Below are 11,660 nucleotides of genomic sequence, written 5' to 3' on the forward strand. Positions count from 1 at the left end.
GGGTTATTGATGCATATATGCTAAATGCATTCCTGACACACAAACCAGCAAGCTTTGTCAGTAGTAGGCTACAGCAGTAGCTGCTGTTGTTATATAATTGTGTTGAAGTAGTGTGTAGTTATAGTAGTAGCCAGGGCTGTTACTAGACTGTACCAACATGAGGGGCTGAGCTCATGGCCCACTTCACACAGTCCATGAGCCTGTAGATTCCAGAGTGCCTCCTTTATCCACAAATGAATGAATTTCATGTACAATTACCAGGTGATTCAAAACAATGTGTTTGTAACTACTAGTACTTTATATAATCAAAATATCAATATGATTACAGCATATCTGTCTTGTTCTATTTACAGAACAGTGGAGGTAACTAAAAATCATGTAGTGTGCTAACATGAAGCTCTTCCCTATATTCACTTTTAGGAAGCTAAAATTAACTTCTTATTTGCCAGCTTCGTATTCACATTTTCTGTTCCACCTTAAATGGTGCTACATTTACAGGTAAGGTGCCTGCGTTCTGCTGCATCATTTTAGATTGAACTGAAAATTCTGCTGGTGAATAAAAAGCCAACTTAAGCCCCCATCAAAGGGTTAATCGTCTAATATGTGCTCCAGCCAAGTAATATTCTATAATATATATACTTTTTATTTAACTTTCATCACAGCAATGCACCCTTAATACTCTTTGTAGAGTCAATTGGAATAGAATTGATTCTTTGGTCAGGGGATCAGGGTAAGTTCTCAGCCAGTGACTTTGACAGTCAGAATGCCTTTATCCAGTTAAACTGGCCATTAGGATGAAGGTATTCATTTTATAAGATGTTTCTGACATGATTACATATACATGATTAAATATACACAGAAAATGGGACTCCTAACAAACAATACATTTATTTACAATAAACTACATAAATTATCAATATATTCAATATTTTGTGTGTTCACACTGGCTGACCAACCAAGTGTCCAAACCTCAACATTACTGAATGGTTCACACTGGCAGACCACCCAAGTGTCCAGACCTCAGCAACACTGAATGTGCTTGTGTTATTTGGATTGTGAGAACCAGAAAACACAACCAACTTCTAAGACTGAACTTATAAACTGAAAATATATCCCTCCAGATTACCTTTAAAAACTGAAATCAAGTCTCAAGAAAAGAATGTAAACAGTACTTAAGGCTGGGAAAAAGTATTATTTCTAGTTGTTGACACTTCTGTGGAATTTTTTTATTAAATATGTTTTGAAAAATAATAAAAATTGCCCTTAATGGCTGTTTTGACTGGAAATGAAATAAATGGAGGGTGTTGTCTCTGCTTTTGCACAGCGCTTTACATATTGTGGTCAATTTTGATGAGAAGTCTTGTAGTTGTTTGGCATTTAAGTCTGATGTTATCTCATTCACCTCTCACTCGTATGTTAAATTACTATAGCTGAGTCACCTCAAAACATAGTCATGCTCAGTCTTCCCTTTCTCTCTCAGTCGCTCACACTCACACTGACCTTACATGCATTTTCCCTTCACAGTCAGTATATAATATTTTCTGTGGAGGAGAGAGAGAGAGGCAGAGAGGGATGGAAAGAGCGAGAGAGTGGAAGGAGGGTGCTTGTTTTGAAATGTAATCGGGGCCCCCACAGGGCGGGTAACTGGAAGCAGCTGCGGAGGCTCCTGCCACACACAGCTCCGAGTGGCCAGACAACGAGCCCTCTGTGGTGCTGCCGTCACCTCGCTCCCTGCCAGAACACTGCAGGCCTATGACTCTCCCCAGCACACTCCATCCTCGCTCACCCACCAACAAAGAGCCGAGTTAGGACCCAGGACACACAAATACATACTCACCCCACCCCCCCCCCCACACACACACACACACACACAAATGTGATGTGTGAAGTTCAAAATACATATATACACACTGTATGTCCAAAGGCACCACTTCTAATCAGTAAAGTCAGCTACTTTAAGGTGCATCCATTACTAACACAGGTGTTCAACTGCATATACCGCATGTATAATCTTCACAGAAAAGCACTGCCAATAGCATGAGATGCTCTGGAGCAACCACCTATAGGCCTAAGACAACCGTATCCAATGTCAAGCATCAGCTAAAGGAGTAGAGAGCCCCTTAGCAATGGGCTGTGGAGCAGCTGCATTCTCTGCAGTGATTGAGCTCCATCCAAAAGTTTTGGGATCAGCTGGAGTGGAGTTTGTGATTCAGAACTAGTCACCCAACATCACTGAATGCAACCAAATCCTCAGAAAAATGTTCCAGAATCTAATATAAAGCCTTTCCAGAAGAATAGAGAGTAGAAGCATATATATGCATTGTGCGTCAAAGGGTCTTGGCACAGCAGGTCTAAACAGTAATAAATGGGCCATTATTTTATATGAGACACTCAGATTATGTAATGATTGATTCGGTGGAGCAGTATGATGCACTCCTTAACCTGTACCTTTATCTAAATGGATATCACATTATAATTCTTTTTTTTTTTTCACGAAAAGAGTCACCTAACATGCAGCAAGGCCTACTGCCCTACGGCATAGATGGGGCAACATTTCTACTTTTGTCACCCCTTAGCTTCAAAGTGCTAATGTAAGTGCTGTACAATCAGCACTGCATAGAGACTCAAACAATAACAATGAAGCTTTTGGCCCTGGTTTTGACCCCATCTGACCCATACATTCTCCCAGCCTTGCTTTCGTATTGTGGGTGAGTAGAATGCTGCTACCATGTTGCAGGAATGCAGACCAGCAGCTTTCTGATGCTCGCAGTGTTTGAGAGACAACAAAGAGTGTAGTGCTTACAAGGCAGTGGCTAAACACACAAAGCAGGGCCTTAAAGCTCCAATCAGGGATTGCTGCAATTTGCAGACTCATTTTAATGCTGTCTAGAGGTGAAGAACTTCAATTTTGGAATGTTAGAAAAGATTATGATAATATCCCACAAAATATTTGTTGATTTTTTTTTTTATCAAAATGGATTTTTTATGGGGCGGCACATTGGCGTGGTGGGTAGCGCTGTCGCCTCACAGCGAGGAGGGCCTGGGTTCGATTCCCCGGCCGGGCGGCCAGGGTCCTCTCTGTGTGGAGTTTGCATGTTCTCCCCGTGTCTGCGTGGGTTTCCTCCGGGTTCTCCGTTTTCCTCCCACAGTCCAAAAGACATGCAGTCAGGCCAATTGGACATGCTAAATTGCCCCTGGGTGTGAGTGTGTGAGTGACTGTCTGTTTCTGTCTGTCTGCCCTGCGATGGACTGGCGACCTGTCCAGGGTGTATCCTGCCTTCCGCCCGAAGACTGCTGGGATAGGCTCCAGCATCCCCCCGCGACCTTGCTTTTATCATAATAGGTGCATTTTCCAACTTTTATGTCAGGTTATATAACATCTTCAGGCAGCAGTGATTTTTTTCTTATTTTAGGTTATGACATGACTTTCTGGGGTGAAATGACAAAGTGAGCTTAATTTTACCATTTCTAAAATTTCAACCAGTGGTTCCCAGTCTTATGCACAAAAAGCAGGCCGGCTGCAGGTTTTCATTCTAACAAGGCAAGAGTTTACATGACAAATTGATTGAAGACTGAGACTAGCTGATTGAACAAATGGAAATGTGTGTTGCTGCTGGTTTGGGATGAAAACCTGCAGCCACAGGTTTTGATTTACAGCCTTAATCACATCACCTTGCACCTACATCACATCAGTAGCATTATGTCTCTCTCCTATGAATCATTCTACCAAACGGGTTCAAAGTATGATTTCAATATTTTTTGTTAAAACAGAAAAAGTTACTTAACTGCAGAAAATGTTTTTCAGTAATGGCACTGCTTGTTACATACTGATTTTCAGATTGTGAGACACATTTACTTCAAAACAGAGGCTCACCATGTGGCCATGATGGACAGGGATGCACTGTGTGTCCTAATTCAGGAGCTGGATCCTTTGAAGGACGCGGCCTATAAAGACATTTCTTTCAAAGACTGCTTAGACCCGCAAAGGCAAAACCGAAATGTAACAGTCTGCCTGTTCTTTAAAGATGGAGCCAGAAACTTTGATTTTTTGATCTTTGATGTCATGTTACACCATCTGTTGTATTTACTGACATGCATCTGTGATACTGTGTTGCTTTTGGTAATTTGTCCCTACTGTCTCCCCGTACCTATGATCCAATAGCTCCTCCCCTCTTCTTAATAGCTCCTCCCCTCTTCTTCTGTGTAGTTGATTCTCCATTTTGAGTCTGTTCAGCTCTCTGCATATCAGCATCTTTTTTCACCTGCTGTAAGAAGTATTTACAAGATTTTGTGGATTAAAGCATCTAGAATCTTATCTACGCTTCTTCAGTCGAGTTGAACGCTGTCTGGGAGATATCTTGATGTGAGTACTGGTGTGAACACAAACTTCAGGGACAGTCTCTCATAGCCTCACACTTACAGTCAAGTTACTGAGTCAGAATAGTGAAAAAAGATGCATAAAGAATGTCAGGTACAGCTGTAAAGACAATTCACCAACTTCAGAGATTACCTACGGTGTCTGAGGGAACCAGCTTTGCGTGAATTAGCAGCTACAGCTCAGACTCTCACACCATATAAGCTTCTAGCAAGCCAGCCTGTCTGTTGTTGCATCATGGCTGAAGGATACCCTGAAGCACAAGCTAGCATAGATACCAGTGTGCAGCACAGTGAGAAGGATAAACGCTCTGCTAAGCCTACCTGGAAGGTTAGAGAGAATCTTGAAAGTTTAAATCATGAACACTTAAAATCATGGCAGAAAATACAGAGTCATATGTCTGCCATGTGTTTGCCTGCACACAGTGGGTCACCACTAGAGGGAGCCCTGGAACAGCTTTGTACTTTGTATGGACGTTACCAAATTAAAAGTGAACAGTATGAGGACACTCTGAAAAGACTTGACACAGAGGATTCTTTAGAGGAATTGCAAAGCTTCCAACATCTAAATTCAGAACGAGAGCGCTTTGTACATGAAACTAAGTCTAAGACAGAGGCAAGAATTGCACAACTTGAGGAAACATCATCCCGTATTTCCAAGTCTACCAGACGTTCAAAGTCACGATCCTCAAAATCTTCCACACTCAGTGAGCAACTTATAAGAGTGCGTGCAGAAGTGGAAGTTACCAAAATACAGGCGGCCTTTGCACAACAGAAGGCAGAGATGGAAGCTCTAGAGAAGCAATGTGAGCATGCTACGGCCATGGCAAGATTAAAGGTTTTAGAACAAGCCATTAGCGGGAGTGAAAGAGACGCCCTGAGCGAAATGGACGCAGAGGATCCACTCAAGCGCAACAGAGACTGTCCTAAGCCAAAACAATGAATCCCTGTTTGCTGCTACTAATGTTCCTAACAGGAAGGACATTCCTGCACAACATCAGGGCGCAGATTCTTCTGCAGCACCCCACATCCAAGGTCAGTACAATGCCCTGCCTGCCCATCATCCAGATCCCTCATCCACCATAGTTCCCCAAGGTCCTGCACCTCAGCAAGTTGAAGACATAGACACCCAGGTGCAAGCTACCATGCTCACAAATCTTCAGTTTCTCAACCACACAGCTCCAAGCCCAGATATGGCTAGACCTATGGACTTTAAGCCTGCTCCTAGGTTGAATGCCAATGCAGCCCCATTTCAACCAATGTCTGTTAGCCAGAACCCCATAAACAATTTGACCAGCACTACTCAGCAAGAGATTCCCATTATAAAGTCAGAGAGATCAGACATGTCAGAGTTTGCAAGGTTCATGATTCATCACGAGCTTACAAAGACTGGACTAACAAGGTATGATGTACCTGAGAACTACAGAGGCTGGAAATGTGCCTTCAGATCCACACAACTAGTGACCTCAGCATTACTGCAACTGAAGAACTAGACTTGCTGATCTGGTGGCTTGGCCCAAAGTCTTCAGAATGGGTAAAAAGACTTAGATCTGTCCACATCGACAATCCAGCAGCAGGCCTCACAGCTGCTTGGGAAAGACTGGAGAAAACTTATGGCAGTCCTGAAGCAATAGAGAATGCTCTGTTCAAACGGTTGCAAGGTTTTCTGAAAATATCAGGTAAAGACAATCAGAAATTCTAAGAGCTCAGTGATCTGCTCTTGGAGCTCCAGCTGGCGAAAGCGGACACTCTGGCCTCAGTTACCTGGACATTGCTCGTGGGGTAAACCCAATAGTTTCCAAGCTGCCATACAATATACACAAAAAAAGTGGACTACATTTGGGTTAAGATAGAAAAGAGAGAATCAAGTCTCCTTTCCTCCATTTTCTTACTTCTGTGAGTTTATCAGAAACATTGCAGAATCCAAGAATGAACAAGCTTCTCCTATGGTGAACCCAGTGGTCCTGGTTTGCCTCCTACTAAGTATGACAGCCCACATTCTAACTACAGAGACCACAGAGGTCCAGTCTCAGTGAAAAAAGACTGGCATTCTTCCTACACCCACATCAGCTCCAGGAGAAACCAGTTGCAACATCCAAGACGAAAGGGTTGAAAACCCTAATAGCCTGTGTCCTATTCATAAGAAGCCACATCCTCTCAAGAAGTGCATCGGCTTCAGGAAGAAACCACTCCAAGAACGCAAGGAGTTTCTAAAGAGACTTGGGGTATGTTTCAAATGTTGCGCTTCTCCAGAACATGTCGCAAAAGACTGTAAAATTACTATTAAGTGCATAGAGTGTGGCAGTGAGGACCACGTACAAGCTCTTCATCCATCCCAACCTAGTGCTATGCCACCTAAGGGTTGCTCTTCCCCAACAGGGCAAGGCAGGGAGAACACAGATCAAACCACAAGTACTACTGCAGTATCTTCTTCATGTACAGAAGTCTGTGGAGAAGACCTTTTGTGAGAAGTGCTGTGCAAGAATATGCTTAGTCAACGTATATGCCAAGGGTCAGCCAGAAAGGACTGTGAAAGTATACACCATCTTAGATGACCAGAGCAACCGATCACTTGCAAGGTCAGAACTCTTTGATCTGTTTAACCTAACGGGGGATGCATATTCATATACCTTGGGCACATGTACTGGCATATCAGAGGTTTCTGGGAGAAGAGCCAGTGGACTCATAGTAGCCCCTCTCAAGGGCAATCTAGAGATACCTTACACTTGTTGAATGTAACCAGATACCATCCAACAGAGAGGAGATACCCACACCAGAGGCAGCCTTTCATCACCCGCATCTAAGGGCTATAGCCAATACCAGCCCTCGACAAAAACGCAGAGATCCAACTTCTGATAGGTAGAGACATTCTCAAAGTACACAAGATACGCCAGCAAATTAATGGACCACATGACGCACCATTTGCCCAGCGCCTTGATTTAGGATGGGTTATCATAGGCAACGTCTGTATAGACAGGATGAAAAGGCCTACCAAAGTTTCATCATTTAAGACACACATCTTGCCAAATGGTCGCAGCACTTATTGTCAGCCATGTCCACATCACTAACAGGTGAAGGAGAAGCTAAGCAACAGTAAGTGGCTGCATAACCACCAAGATGATGCAAACACTTTCCTACCCTGGGAGGACACCCTTGGATTAACAGTGTTTAATACAACCAGTGATAACAACAAGCTGGCACCTGCAAGAGAAGATAAAGAATTTCTCAAACTTATGGACAAGGAATTCATTCAAGATGATTCCAATAGCTGGGTAGCACCTTTACCCTTCCGATCTCTGAGAATAAAACTACCAAACAATCAGCAGCAAGCAACTGGTAGATTTTCCTCTCTAAAACGTTCATGCAGAAGATATTTGAAAGGGATCATGCAGAACCTGCACCACCACTAAAGGAAGGGGAAGAATGCTGGTACCTTCCATCATTTGGCGTGTACCACCCTCGCAAACCTGACCAAATCAGGGTTATGTTCGATTCTAGCGCTCAGTACAAAGGTGTGTCTCTCAACAACCTGCTCCTCACTGGTCCTAATCCGCTTCAGACAAGAACCTTTTGCAGCAATGGCTGACATCCAGCAAATGTTCCATTGCTTCATTGTTAGGGAAGATGACAGAAACTATCTCAGGTTTCTATGGCACAAGGACAACGATGCCAACAACAAGGTCATAGATTACCGGATGAGTACCAAGGGGTTTTATCTGTTGTGAACAGCATTTATGATCCTCTTGGTTTCATTGCCCACATTACAATTCAAAGCAAGCTACTACTAAGACAGCTTACCACTGAGAACATGGATTGGGACACCCCACTGCCTGCTGAGAAGCAACAAAGGTGGGGAAAATGGAGAAGATCTCTGGAAGTATTGGAACAACTCCAGGTTCCACGTTGTTACATTCCCAGCTCCCTTTCAGCTGCCGTCAGGAAGGAAATCCACATCTTCTCTGATGCCTCAGTGGAAGCTATAGCTGCAGTGGCCTATCTGAATACATTGGGAGCCAACAATGAGCCACACTGTGGATTCATCCAGGGTAAGGCCAAACTAACCCCAAAACCTGCACAATCTGTTCCAAGACTTGAACAGCTGTGCTAGCAGTGGAAATTGTGGAAGTAATAAGGGGTGAAATGGACCCCTTTTTGATTCATTTACTCCTGATCAGTGGAATTACATCTCCACTGCACTTAACCCAGCTGACTGTGGTACAAGGCCCTCACCAACGGCACACCTTCTAGATCATATGTGGTTGTCACCGCCAGCGTTCCTGTATGACAATCCCTGCTTGACTTCTACCAATGCTGTCTATGAGTTAGTGGATCCCAAGTCTGACAAGGAAATCAGACATAAGACATCTACGCTCTACACCTCTCTAACCTCAAAGGCGAAGCTGAAGTCACATAGCCCTGAGCATTTCTCTACTTGGTCTTCCATTGTGTGAGCTGTTGCCCGACTTTTTCACATCGCGCAGTGCTTTGCAAAGGATAAATCAACAGCGTGTCAAGGCTGGCATATGTGTAAGGAACACCCTACAGCTGCAGATGTTGAACATGCTGAGCGACTTAACATCCGGTGCATTCAAGAAGAGGTGTATCATCAGGAGATAGACAGTATCTCAAAGGACATCAATCTGTCCAAGAACAGCGCACTTTACAAACTGAACCCGGTAATCGGTCACGACCAATTACTACGAGTGGGCGGCCGCATACAAAAAATCGGACTTGTGCAGCAAGGAGCAGAACACTGTGATCATTCCAGGTGGACATTATATTGCTACCCTGCTGATCCGACATAATCACAAGAAAGTACAGCACCAGGGCAGACAGTTTACTGAAGGCGCTATCAGGTCAGCCGGTATATGGATTGTTGGAATGAAGAGATGCATCTCCTCCATGCGCCATAAATGTGTCAAGTGTCACAAGTTAAGGGGAAGGCACCAACAGCAGCAAATGGCAAACCTTCCTTCAGACCCTCTAAGTACTGATCCGTCTTTTATTTACGTTGGGGTGGATGTCTTTGGCCCGTGGACAGTTGTTACTCATAGAACACGTGGGGGAGCTGCAAACAGCAAATGGTGGGCTGTGCTGTTCACCTGTCTCAGCATCCGAGCAGTACACATTGACGTTATTGAATCTATGGATTCATCTTGCTTTATCAACTTCCTCCGAAGATTCTTTTCCATTCGTGGACCTGCCAAGCAACTGAGGTCCGACTGCGGCACCAACTTCATTGGAGCCTGCAAGGAACTGCAACTTGACAATTTCTTGTCCAACAATGGATGCACTTGGGTGTTTAACCCTCCACATTCATCCCACATGGGAGGTTCCTGGGAACACATGATTGTGATTGCCTTCAGAATCCTTGACTCCATGTTGATGGACCACAAGTCACCAACGCTCACCCATGAGACATTGGTCACCTTCCTTGCTGAAGTGTCTGCTATAATCAATGCAAGGCCAATTATCCCAGTATCTTAGGCCCTGATTCTCCAATCATCCTAACCCCAGCAACCCAAAAAATTGGAACTGCTACTGCCCCTCCAGGTACCTTTGATCACATTAACATATACAGACGCCAATGGAAACAGGTTCAACATCTGGCCAATGTGTTCTGGCACCACTGGAAGACCGAATACCTCCACATGCTTCAGAGTCGTCACAAATGGCAGACTCCAAAACCTAATCTCCAGGTTGGCGACCTCGTCCTTCTGAAGGATAAAGCCCATCGGAATGAATGGCCTCTCATCACTTCAGTTGTCCCTAGTGATGACGGAAAGATTCGGAAAGTGCAGGTCAAAGTGACCATAGGAGGCTCAATGCGGGTTTTCTTCCGCCCAATCAACGAACTGGTGCTTCTTCTTCCAAGAGAAGACGTCACATGACATGAGAAGAGGACACCCTTCTCAGCTCATGGCGGGGAGCTTACCTCCATGAACTACAACCATGTCACCTTTGAGACTTCTTACCGTAGATTACAATGTGGGTTGGTGGACAAGTTGGCAAGTTGCAGGTTCCCCTATCCAAAGATGGGTTTATTGGAACTTAACTATAGTTTACCAGTTCCAGTTGTGGACTACAACTTCTAGACTTTCCATCAAGTTTTGACTTGGTGTTCATTATTGTTTATTGTGAAATCTAAAGATTTCAGACGGGGAGTGTCATGTTACACCATCTGTTTTATTTACTGACATGCATCTGTGATACTGTGTTGCCTTTGGTAGTTTGTCCCTACTGGCTCCCTGTACCTACGATCCAATAGCTCCTCCCCTCTTCTTAGTAGCTCCTCCCCTCTTCTTCTGTGTAGTTGATTCTCCATTTTGAGTCTGTTGAGTTCTCTGCATATCAGCACCTTTTTTCACCTGCTGTAAGAAGTATTTACAAGATTTTGTGGATTAAAGCATCTAGAATCTTATCTACACTTCTTCAGTCGAGTTGAACACTGTCTGGCAGATATCTTGATGTGAGTACTGGTGTGAACACAAACTTCAGGGACAGTCTCATAGCCTCACACTTACAGTCAAGTTAATGAGTCAGAATAATTTTAGTTGATCATTTTTTTTCATTTATTAGAGCTGGAGTTGCTGCACTACTGGCTACTGATGAGATTGTGTTTTTTTTTTTTTTTTACACATGTCTCAGCCACATAAGAAGGAGCCTTCGAAATGGGACAGCCTAGTTGCACCGCTGTGATGTAATCAGCCTTCAACTGTAGCCTCCAAAGGATGCAGCCTCTGAATAATGACACACTGGTAGTCTCACTTCCTGCTCTAAAAAGCAGGGGTGTGGCTAAAATAAGACTCTGGCTATGGTCGCATCTGAACCTTTTTTTAATAAAGATATTTCTACTAAACATTTTAACTTAAATCTATTTAAATGTTTTAACTTAAACCTTTCAACTTCACTTGAAGAAATTCTTTAAAAAAAAAAACTGAACATATATATATTAAAAAAAAACTTTTTTTAAACATTTTCACAAGTTGGAATTTAGGGGTTAGCGTTTGGGAAAGCCACCTCTCAATTGAATGTGCCCAATAAATTATAATAATTTTTATATCTTCAGCTTATTACAGTGTCAATTAAGGCCTTGGGTTTAAATAGTTCTTAAAATAGTTTTTTGAACACTTGCTTTTACTGTGGGACTGCAGTTTGATGTCACTTGCTGAAATGTGTGCTTCATCATTCACCCAAAAATGTGTCAAGGAAAGTCAGAAAGAAATTTGTCACATGACACAGATATTAGGTCATCAAAGTTGAGAAAAGAAGCCTTTATGACAGAT

The 11,660-nt window shown here is 43.3% G+C and overlaps 1 long non-coding RNA gene across 1 annotated transcript; it reads left to right on the top strand.

Annotated features, from left to right (window-relative positions):
* Positions 1–4,120: 4,120 nt before the first annotated feature.
* On the top strand, positions 4,121–11,233 carry LOC108425313. Its single transcript, XR_001857695.2, has 2 exons — positions 4,121–4,363; positions 11,023–11,233. It is a non-coding gene; the product is annotated as an uncharacterized LOC108425313 (long non-coding RNA).
* Positions 11,234–11,660: the final 427 nt, after the last annotated feature.

Source organism: Pygocentrus nattereri, chromosome 1 (genome assembly GCF_015220715.1).
Source record: "Pygocentrus nattereri isolate fPygNat1 chromosome 1, fPygNat1.pri, whole genome shotgun sequence".
Classification (NCBI taxonomy): Eukaryota; Metazoa; Chordata; class Actinopteri; order Characiformes; family Serrasalmidae; genus Pygocentrus; species Pygocentrus nattereri.